General features: G+C 44.0%; 1 pseudogene; it reads right to left on the bottom strand.

Moving 5' to 3' along the window:
* Positions 1-2,372: 2,372 nt before the first annotated feature.
* LOC118547801 (U6 spliceosomal RNA) lies at positions 2,373-2,483 on the bottom strand (annotated as a pseudogene).
* Positions 2,484-10,774: the final 8,291 nt, after the last annotated feature.

Raw genomic sequence — 10,774 nt, forward strand, 5'->3', positions numbered from 1 at the left:
AGCCCAGGTTTTGCTGGCCAGTGAGTCCAAAGTTTGTCACACGAGCAAAGTCTCCCAAACTTGGTCAGCTCTGTGCCTCTACCTGCTCATTCAGGAATTTATCCCCCTCCCCCCAAGTTTCCCTACCCAGGATCTTTTGCTTAGTCCTGCTCAGACAGTCTGCAGCCCACGAGCCCCTTATGGAAGATACAGACTCTGTTAGTTCACCTGCTGTGCCCTCCCTTGGGTCTTTCCTGATTCTCCACCAAGTTCTGCACATCTCTGCAGATGGGTCTCTGAGCCAGAAGCAGCACTGCGAGCCAAGCCAGGGCAGGAGCAGAGGGGGACAGGAGGGGGCGGGGCATGTGCAGCTCACTGCGTGCGGCCTTTCGCCGCTTTGGTCCCAAAGCAGGTGTGTGTACCCCAAGCCTCCCAGTCTCTCGTGAAATACAGACTCTGTTACTTGCTCTGTCACTATTCCCACAGAGGTTCACAACCAGGCCTTCAGCCATGAGGGAATGTAAGAGAAGAGTTTGAGGCAACTATCCAGACAATTTTTGCCTTCCTAGCCTTGTATGGTCTTTACCTCCCCTCTCACCTCCCCAGTGCCTCTCCACCAACACACACACACACACACACACACACACACACACACACACACCAAAAAACAAAAACAACAACAACAAAAAAAAGCACATAGGAGTAACGTCTGGCACCTCCTTCCTCAATCACCCAAAAAACAAAAAGCGCCCACGCGTATGTGTTTGGACTTGTACAAAGAGGCCTTTGGAAGAAAGTAATTGCCTAACTTTGAGCACCAGAAGCATCTGAGTTCTAGCTCTGTCTCAAAGAAGATAAACCTTTACCATTATTGGAATCATATCATAAGCTGATCATGTGCTTAAATAAATTACGGCTGGGTGGGGGAGAAAACATCATTCCTAAGCAATGCCTGCCTTAAGTTTACGTTCCCACAGGAGTAGAAGCTGAGAAGGAAACGGGTACTGGTACTGTATTCGAAAGGCAAGCCCAGCATACCCCCGTGAGAAAGTAGGGACAGGAAAGTGAGACAAGAACAGGAGGAGAAACATCAGTAAAGGATATGTGCATAAGTAAGCCATTAACTATGAGCTACTACTGGGGCTCAGTCCTGCTGGGAACCCTCTCAGAAACTGTGAGGAACTTGCCTCAGAATCATAGTCAGGACAAGAGAGGGGGAGAAGAGGGTGCAAAATTTAAGGAGGCACTCGCCCTCAAGGTCGGCCACATCAAGTCATGCAAAACAGAGTCAGCCCTGCTCTGAATCATTCTACTGGGAAAACCGCAGCATTTACTCATTGCTTTCCATCTCTCGTTGGTTGAGAATGGCCCCCTGCCCCAGGGGTGCTGATGTCCCTGCACTTCTGGGCTGAACCTGTCTGAGGCTCTGCAAGCTCCTCAGGTGAGTGCCAAGAAAGTCCCTAGGCAGGGAAAAAGGGAAGCAGGTGTGGGGGGTGGGAAGCTGTCCATGCCCTGGAAAGTGTCTACAGCTGCCACCAGTGAGGACGGGTAGGTAAAGGGGATGGGAGCAGGGCATCAACTGATTCTGTTACATGCTCTACACATACCAACAGTATCTTGAATACACATCAAAATTATGAAACTCGTGTGCAGACCCCAGTATTGGTAAATACGTGGGCTTCCCATAACTCAACCAACATCTCAAAACTCAAAGCAAGTTGAAGGCAAAAACATTCTGCACTTAGAGGTACAGAATTTAAAAGCTAAAGTTAACATCATCATGTAGTGAAGAACTGGAAAGACTATACCGATAGGCCACGCTTAGGCGTTGTGGCCACAGCCCCAGCTAAAGTGTCAGCATCGGTTAGTGAGCCAGCCTTCAGATGATCCCAGCCCTCATCCTTCGAGCTTCCCCAGAAGACATGGAGCAGAGATAAGCTGGTGCTCTGAACTCTGCCAAAATTAGAGATTTGTGAGCAAAATTAATTATTGGTTTTGTTTCCACTGTTAGTTTCGTTGGCTTTTTAGGCAGCAATACATACTGGAAACAGCTGTCCATTTTCCCAGTACACTCCTGAAGATAAGGACAGTGGCTAATTAACTAAGGAAGGTGCAGAACTTGGCATAGAGTAGGTGCTCCATAGGTACTGAATGTGGGTGAAAGAATAAAATGTGGTTCCAGCTTTTTCTTAAAGATTTATTTATTTATTTTAGAGAGAGAAAGTGAGAGCATCAGCAGGGGGAGGGGAAGAAGGAGAGGGAGAGAGAGAATCTCAAGCAGGATCCTCACCGAGCTTGGAGCCCGACTAGGGGCTCGATCCCACAACCCTGAGATCATGACCTGAGCCGAAATCAAGAGTTGGACGCTTAACCGACTGAGCCACCCAGGTGTCTCAAACATGGAACGCCGTCATCAATTTGCATATCATGCTTGCACAGAGGCCATGCTAATATTCTCTTTATCATTCCAACGTTATTAGTATATGTGCTGCCAAAGTGAGTGCTCCAGCTTTTGAAGAGCAAGTTCAGAGGAAGAATGAACTTCCCTAAAAAAATGGAGCCATCTTTTTTTTTTTTTTTTTTTTTTGGCAAAGTTGACATACAATGTTACATTAGTGTCAGGTGTACAACTTAGTGATTTGACAAGTTTACATAGTGTGCCATGTTCATCACAGTGTAGCTAGGATCTGTCCCATTACATCACTGTTAGAATATCACTTACTATTCCTGAGGTTCTTCTTTTTATTCCCATGACTTACTCATTCCATAACCGGAGGCCTGTGTCTCCCTCCCTCCTTCACCCATTTTACCCAACCCTTACCCCCAAAATGGAGCCATCTTTGAGATTTGGGATTTGTTTTGAGGAAAACAGGTACCATTGATAAGTCCCCTAGCTAGAAGTGGGTCTCTGCTTCCTACGCCATTTCACATCCATGGGAGAAGACACAGTCTGCCCAATCTACACTTGACAGAAAGTTTGTCTCCGTGTCCTTAGCTATAGAATTCAGTTGCTCAGAATGAGGAAAATTATACCCTCCTATAAAGTCATGGTCTCAGAATGTATAAATAAGAGTCTGAGGAACAATTTGTAAGATATTCCACTTATTCTAGATAAGGGGGGCAACCCAAAAAAAGTATAAAATTTAAGACTTATGTATTGCTAATCAAAAGCAGAATCCTTAATTGCTCCCATAGCTTTTCAGGGCCTTTCTTGGCTTTCTTGGTATAACTTCCAGCTATCGCCTGTCAACTCCCTTCTAAGAACACCACCCCTCCCTTTCTTGATCTATACATGAAATCTTGGCTTCCATTCTTGACTAAAGACTCTTTCCATGAATATGTCAGTGGCTCTGTGTGTGTGTGTGTGTGTGTGTGTGTATCAGAAGCAGCTTTATAGGTTAATACCTTTGGTAAAACTCAAAAAAGCACCCTCTCCATACACTATCTAGTTATGTTGTTTTTTTATCTCACACCCAAAAAGCACCTTCTCTGAGGAGAACCACGATGTGCAGGTTTCAGGCTGGCCAAACCCAAGCCAGACAGTCATGGATCAGCTGGTTACGAGCTCCTCCAGGGGCATCTGACTGCTTCCAGCCCACACTCAGAACTGACTACAGGAATCCTGAAGATTTTAGATTTGCCTATAAGTCTGACCAGAAAGAGTAAGAACTACTGCTAATTGGAATCCACAAGGGTAGCTGTTCAGTGAGTCAGTGCATCACAAGGAAAAGAAGTTACATAGCCCTCCTCTGAGAAATACATTTGGCAGAATTCTGTCATTATTCATGACTTAGATTCCAGGATTCACTAAGAAGAGACAGGAGACTGGGTGTTCACAGATGGAAGAAATGACACCGCTTCAGAGCCAAATGTTCAGCTCTTCTCTGACACCAATCAATATCTAATGTGATTGCTATAGTGACTGCTAATGCAGTATAATGAATATGTGTATATCCAGCATATCAGGTTACTGAGAATTGAATGAGGTTTCAGAATTTTATTTTGTTTTCCATAATCAGTCGGAAGATCTGTTCCAGGTCCAATTAATACATTATTTTAATTCCTTCTTCATAGCGGCGTTAGACATTTGAAATGCCCATATGTGTCAGGCACTGCGTTACTCACTTGAGAAATAAAAATGACTAGAGCGAAGTGCTTGCCCTCAGGGAGTCTGACGTCTTCTGAGAAAGCTAACTGTCTGAGGGAAAAGCTTAGGATGATTTTAGAAACATACGGGATCTTTGCTTATTTGGTATTTCAGCAAATCACTGAACGAAGAGATTTCACAGTCTTTATGAGCACACAAACAAAAACATTTCTTTCATCACGTCAAGCAAACCACAATACCTTCTGGCTACTGGTCACTACATTCCTGCATGGGTGTGGGATGCGGTTAAACATTTACCAGTAGCAGTACCCTTTCTCAACTTAATTCGGATATGGATGATGAACGAATAAAACAGAAGCGAAGCAGCTCTGCTTGAAGTGTCAGGAGGGAGGACCCCCAGACATCTTGTGATTCGGTCTTCCCTCTCACACACAGCAACCCCTAAGAAATATTTGCAAAAGCCCTAGGATGCCACAAGGCGCTATTTGAAAACCACGCACTGAGCAGATGTCCAAAATTCCCTCCAGCTCTGAAGTCTGCAGAGCTGACACTTAGACACTTCACTGAGAAGAGAGTGTCTCTAGACTAGACTCTTGGCTGCACTGCTCAGGCTCTCGGTGGGCCTGCTAGCAGACACAATGCCCATTTGCCCCCTCGACACTATGCTCGTTTTGCGTGCAAACTGGATTTAGTCCACCTTGTGTCTCCAATTTCTACCACAAGGCCTGGCACTAAATAAAAGCAAGAGCGAATACAGAATGACCAACAAATGTGGCTGAAGACAAATAGGATTCTCCTGGAGGAAGCCACTGTGAAAGAAGGGCTGGGGCAGAAATGTATCCTGTTACAGACTAAATGTCTGTGTCCCCTCAGAATTCACATGCTGAAATCCTAACCCTTAATATGGTGCATTAGGAGGTGGGGTCTTTGGGAGGTTAATCAGGTCATGAGGATGGAGCCCTCTTGAACAGGATTAGTACCCTTAGCAAAGAGACACGGGACAGCTCTCTCGCTTTCCTTCTGCCGTTTGAGAACACAAGAGAACAGCAGTCTGCAAGTCAGAAGAGGGGTCTCACCAGAATCCAACCACGCTGGCACCCTGATCACAAACTTCTAGCCTCCAGAACTGTGAGATATACATTTCTGTTGCTTATAAGCCACCCAGTCTGTGGTGTTCTGTGATAGCAGGCCATACTGACTAAGGTAATACACTCTGATCACCTCCTAGATACCTGTTTACCTAGACATCTATACAAACACACTCACACACACATACACTCGCACACACACACGCACACACCCATGCACGGACACACAGGCACACACACCCCTTAGCCTTATTCATGGCAAGAAAGCAACAGCTATAGAATGCCCTACTTGACTCTCCCTGTTCTAGATAATGTGTGCTCTGGGGCTATTTCCTACACATTTACTTATTCTTTAAACCCCTAGGAAACTGACCAATTCTTATTCCATCCTCCTTTTTGCTTCTAGCCTTTTCTCCTTCTCTCTTATGCTTAGAGTAGACATTCAGGACATGTTAGGACTTTCCCCTCTCCTTCCCAAGATAGGATCTACAGATTCTCATCAACTTTTTTATGTTTATGTCTTTCCTAAAGCCAGATACATGGTTTTAGAAACAGTACCACTGATCAGTGTGACCATTAGAAAGTAGAGTATGATAGGCATTTCCACCTGCTATGGATACTATTCTATTATTCAGCAACCATTTTATACGGTCGACTCACGTGACATTTGAAATTGACTAAAATATCCGTGTCTTCTTTTCATGAACTAACAAGAAGACCATTCTCCATCATATACTTGTGCATTTTTTAAGACACAGACTTAGGACTTTACACTGCATTTATTAAAAATCATTTATTAGTTTGATATTTCTCTCTCTTTTTAAAGATTTTATTTATTTCTTTGACAGAGAGAGAGCAGGAGAGCACAAGCAGGGGAGAGAGGCAGAGGGACAGGGAGAAGCAGGCTCTCCGCTGAACAGGAAGCCCCATGCTGAACTCGATCCCAGGACCCTGGGATCACGACCTGAGCCAAAGGCAGTCGCTTAACCAACTGAGCCACCCAGATGCCCCCAAAATTATTAGTTTGGGGTGTTGTTTCAGTTGACTTTATTTTCCTTCTTAAAAAAAAATCTTGATTTTGATATTCATTGTATTGAGTATCTCTAAAATGTTGTATAAAGGTACATACAAATTTCATTTAACTTACTGATAAAATTGGGGGACAATTAAAAGTCCTGTGACATGCCACTGTATACCTCCCTTGAGGTTGCCATAGGCCCATTAGCCACTTGTTGAACTAGCACATTACCATTGGGGTGACTTTTCTCCATCTTGTCCTCAAGAAAACACTTTAACCTTACTGAAATCAAGATACACTGATTTTATGGAATCTCTCTGTTCTATCAGTGTCAACCCTCTCGTAAATGGGAACAAGGCTAGTTGAGCATGGCTTGCTCTTAGTAAACTCATGCTGTTTTCTTTGCTTACGTGCTTACAAACCATCTGTTTCACCATCTGATGCCAGGGATTGCACACCAAACCCACCAGTTTAATGACTTTACTTTTACCTATCTTAAAACTTAGGCTGACTGCATGCAGACCTGAGTTTTGTTTTCGTTTTTATTAGTAAAGCATGACAGATTTCGATAGGAGTTTGTATATAATGCGTTCGCAAATAAAAATATATATTAATGCCTGGCCAGGGCCTGGATTTTATCACAACAGGAGAGTTGAGAAAACAGCAGGGTCTGAAGCATATGTTACCCCTGTGGGTCTCCATGCCACTTTCCTCATCACTGTGTTAGTATAGCCCTTCCCCCGGGGGCCAAGCACTGCGCTGAGGTCTGATACTGGTGATAAGCCCCATCAGGCATTCACAGAGGGTTGATACAAATGATTTGATAATTGGTAGGGAAAGCAAGGTGACATCATGGAAAGAAGGTAACTGCACCGTGATAGCACCAGCCAAACGGCAACTCTCCTCGCCTAGTAGAGATGCACAGTAAACACCAGGAGCGCAGATGGAGACGGCAGGAAGCAGCCTATACTTTACCCCACCCTTATCCCCAGTAGGAAGTGTTACTGATTCCACGCTTCATGGGATGGAACAAAACAAGCCCACATCCCCAAATCCATTTAAAAAAAAAAAAAAAACAACATAGTCAAGGGGAATTCAAGGTAAAATCTCGCTCTGTACCATTCGTTTTTATCTGAAATGTGTTCTGGATCACGGAGAGCAAGAGTGGAGAGAGTGATGGAGAACTCGGCTAAGACCTCATGCTGTCCTAGGGCTACTCCGTCTGCCTCATGAAGTCTCTGTGGGCTTCTGAACAAACCCACAGGCGCTGCCTTCCCTCTTCGTGCCTCGCAATTTTATGTTTCCAGAATTCTATGTTCCTTTATGTAGGAAGTTGATCTTCATAAATTATGGCCCTTAGAGATTTTCTAATTTTTATGTCCATGCTGTGCTTCCCACACCTTTCTTGTCTGCTCTCTTTCAGGAAAATCCTCATTGAACCCCATGGAATTAGTTCTCCCTTTAGTTCAGACCTTATTTGTAAAAGTTCTAGAAAAATACAACATTATCTCTCTTCCAGACAGAGTAGTAAAATATTAAAATCTTACAAAGCAAGTCTCCTCCGTACAGTCAAACTCAACTATCAGCATCAGCAACTGCAAAGCACCCCACCAATTCCTAAGCAACACAGGGTGAGGACCAAGAGAAAGAGAAGCAAAAGTTGCTTCAGTCAAGCACAGTATTTTGAGAAGCGTTAGGAATAGGTGAGGAATCTGGCACAGTAAATTTTACTCTCAACTAGAATATTCAGGGAATGGCTCTGTCTTTCTGTTTTGGTATGTTTGCTTGCTTTTGTTTTAAATCCCCTAATTAAAAAGATGCTGTGTTACTGTATGATTCCACTTGCATGTCGTTCTGGAAAAGGCAAGACTAAAGGGACAGAGACTAGATCACCGGTTGCCAGGGGTCAAAGGTGGGAGGACGGGTTGACTACAAAGGAGCAAGCAGCACAGGGTACTTTGGGGGGTAATGGAACTGTTCTGCATCTTAATTTTGGTGATGGTTGCATGACTCCATGCATTTTTTCAAAACCCATAGAACTATACACTTTAAAAAAAGTGAATTTTGCTGTATATAAAAATAAGTGAAGTAAAATGTTAAGTTGCTGCGTGATGTAGGGCAAGGACCTCTGGACTGGGATATGAGACCTACCCCTCGCCCCCTCTAGCTCTGTTCCCCTCCCTAGCACTAGAGCCAACGGTTATTCTGCCTTTTATTCTTACCACCAGAATTCTTTCTAAAATTACTCTAGGAGATATGCCATGCAGGGGAGAAGGTCCGCTTCCTTTGGCATGTTTCAACATCTTTAGCACCAGTGTGCCACATCCCTGGACACACAAGGTAACCATCAACATGGCATGGCAGCCCTGGGCAGCCCAAGACTCAGCCGTCCTTGTCCTCCTCTGGTGCTTGGCACTTCCACAGGCCATCACATTTTAATAGATTTTACTAAAGTAGTAATGCATTTATTCATTCATACATTTCATTACAATGCACTTAGTGAGTTCAAATATCAGGCTCTTAAGAGAGCAACACAGGGTTGTTTGTGATTAGATTCAGCAACACGGAGATGTTGGTACTGAGCTGGCCTCCCGTATGTATTCTCCGCAGCTTCCCACTCTGACTGTGTCCCCCATAGAAGCTCTTGTGACATAGTAGGTGTCTGAAACAGGGTTCGGAGAAATCCTCCCATCACCACAATCTAGTGCATATTTTTAACTCCTGCATTGATGTGCTCTTTGTAATAAATATTTCTTGAATGCTTTTCCAGGTTTGTTTATGATTTGCCCTCAGCATTTCTATATGATTAGTTCCAGGGCACTTTTATGTGTCTCATTTCCAGTACCTTCCTTCAGTATTCTCCATCTTTAGAGTTGGTCTCCTGGATTATCTGATTGTTCTATATCTCATTAGTTTTTCTTATATGATTTTTGGGGATCAAAGACTTATTAAAATTTTATGCAGTTCAATCATTTGAGCTTCTCATAACTTTTAATTATGTAAGCTGATACACAATCACTGGATGGTAGCATACTGGTTGACTATAGTTTTCAAGTGGAACCTTGTCCAGCAGGATCTTGGGAGGCACATCTAAGCATTGTAAGTGTGTATAGAAAGATCACAGTACTTACCACGTTTTTTGTTTCAGGTGGCGCCCAAGTTCCAGAGTTTCTGGCAGAGACTGCAGAACTTCACGAAATGGGGGTCGGGGGGCAGTGCAGAGGCTTCCAGTCAGGAGTTATCCTTGGCTCCTGTTTCATCATCCCTCACCTCCTACTGCTTGTCACGTCTTGTCACCTCCCTCACTTCTCTGCCCTACTCTATCCCCACTGCCCTGCGCTTGAACAAGCCTCCACCCTCTCTATTCCTGGACCACAGCCACAGGTCTAAGAAGCTTGACACACAGGAGTAGTAATCATCGGGTGGATGGATGGATGGTTGGACGAAGGAATGGGAAGGAAGGAGGGAGGGAACAAAGGAGGGGAGTGGAAAAATGGAAAGAAGGAAAAAAAAGAAGGAAATAGTTCTTTTTGATATCACATGAGTAGAGTACTTGCAAATCATAAATGCAGTGCTGTGAAGCACATTTAATTTCCTAGTTCTCTAAGTAGCAGAATGAACCCCAAAACATAATTTCTCCTCTTCCCCATTCACCAAGGATTCCACTATCCATGTGGATTATCAGCATTTGATGATTAAAAATACTTTATGCCCACCAACCAAACACAGAGAAATAAATCATACTCTCACATGTCCCCTGGGCAAGTGATGAGGCATCCAGTGCCTTCTGCAGACAGCCCCCCTCTACGCTCCTTACACATAGCTGCACAAGTCCCCAGGACCCACGGCGACAGTTACCTGACTTCCTGTTCTTTCAAACCAGAAAGCCCCACCACATCACTTATCCAAGAGAGCTAAGTCATTCTCCTCACTTGCCTGGGAGTCTGAAACCCCTGCCTTGGAAAGCTGTGCTGGCCAAGAGAGAGGCAGCCTGGGCTATAAATTGCTAAATAACTAAAGTAATGAGCTGGAATACAGAAACCCACTCTTAAGACCCTCATCCTCCTTTTTTTTTTTTTTTGGTGGAAACTGACTCTTCACATTAAACTATTGATCGTACCTCTGTTGACTAAACTGCTATTTATTTTAGTGGTATGATACTGGAACTTTATCATGTTTATACAGGTGAATGCTTTTTGGCTTACTAGGCATGGGGAAAAGCTCCCTAAAATGAATTCAAGTTTATATGTCGGTGGGTGTTAACAGCTTTGGGTACTGCCTTGGTGACTTTGCTTGGTAGAGCTCTATATTGTGGTTTAAACATGGGCTATTTTCCCTTCCTTGGGTGCAACTCTATTGAAAGAAGCTATACCTGGCTTTTGTCCACAGAAAACTATGTGTTTAAAACCAGTTGAGAAAGTAAAAAGCCAATTGCCCATGGCAAAAATTTAGCAGACGTTCCCTAAAGGCAGAGAAACTCATTCCTGCCACCTATAAGCAAAGCATGTAGTGAATGCCCACTGTATGACTGGAGGGTAAGTGGGGGACCCTCTAAGGCTGGGCTCAAGCAGTTCCAATAAT

The sequence above is a fragment of the Halichoerus grypus genome, chromosome 14, assembly GCF_964656455.1.
Source record: "Halichoerus grypus chromosome 14, mHalGry1.hap1.1, whole genome shotgun sequence".
NCBI lineage: Eukaryota > Metazoa > Chordata > Mammalia > Carnivora > Phocidae > Halichoerus > Halichoerus grypus.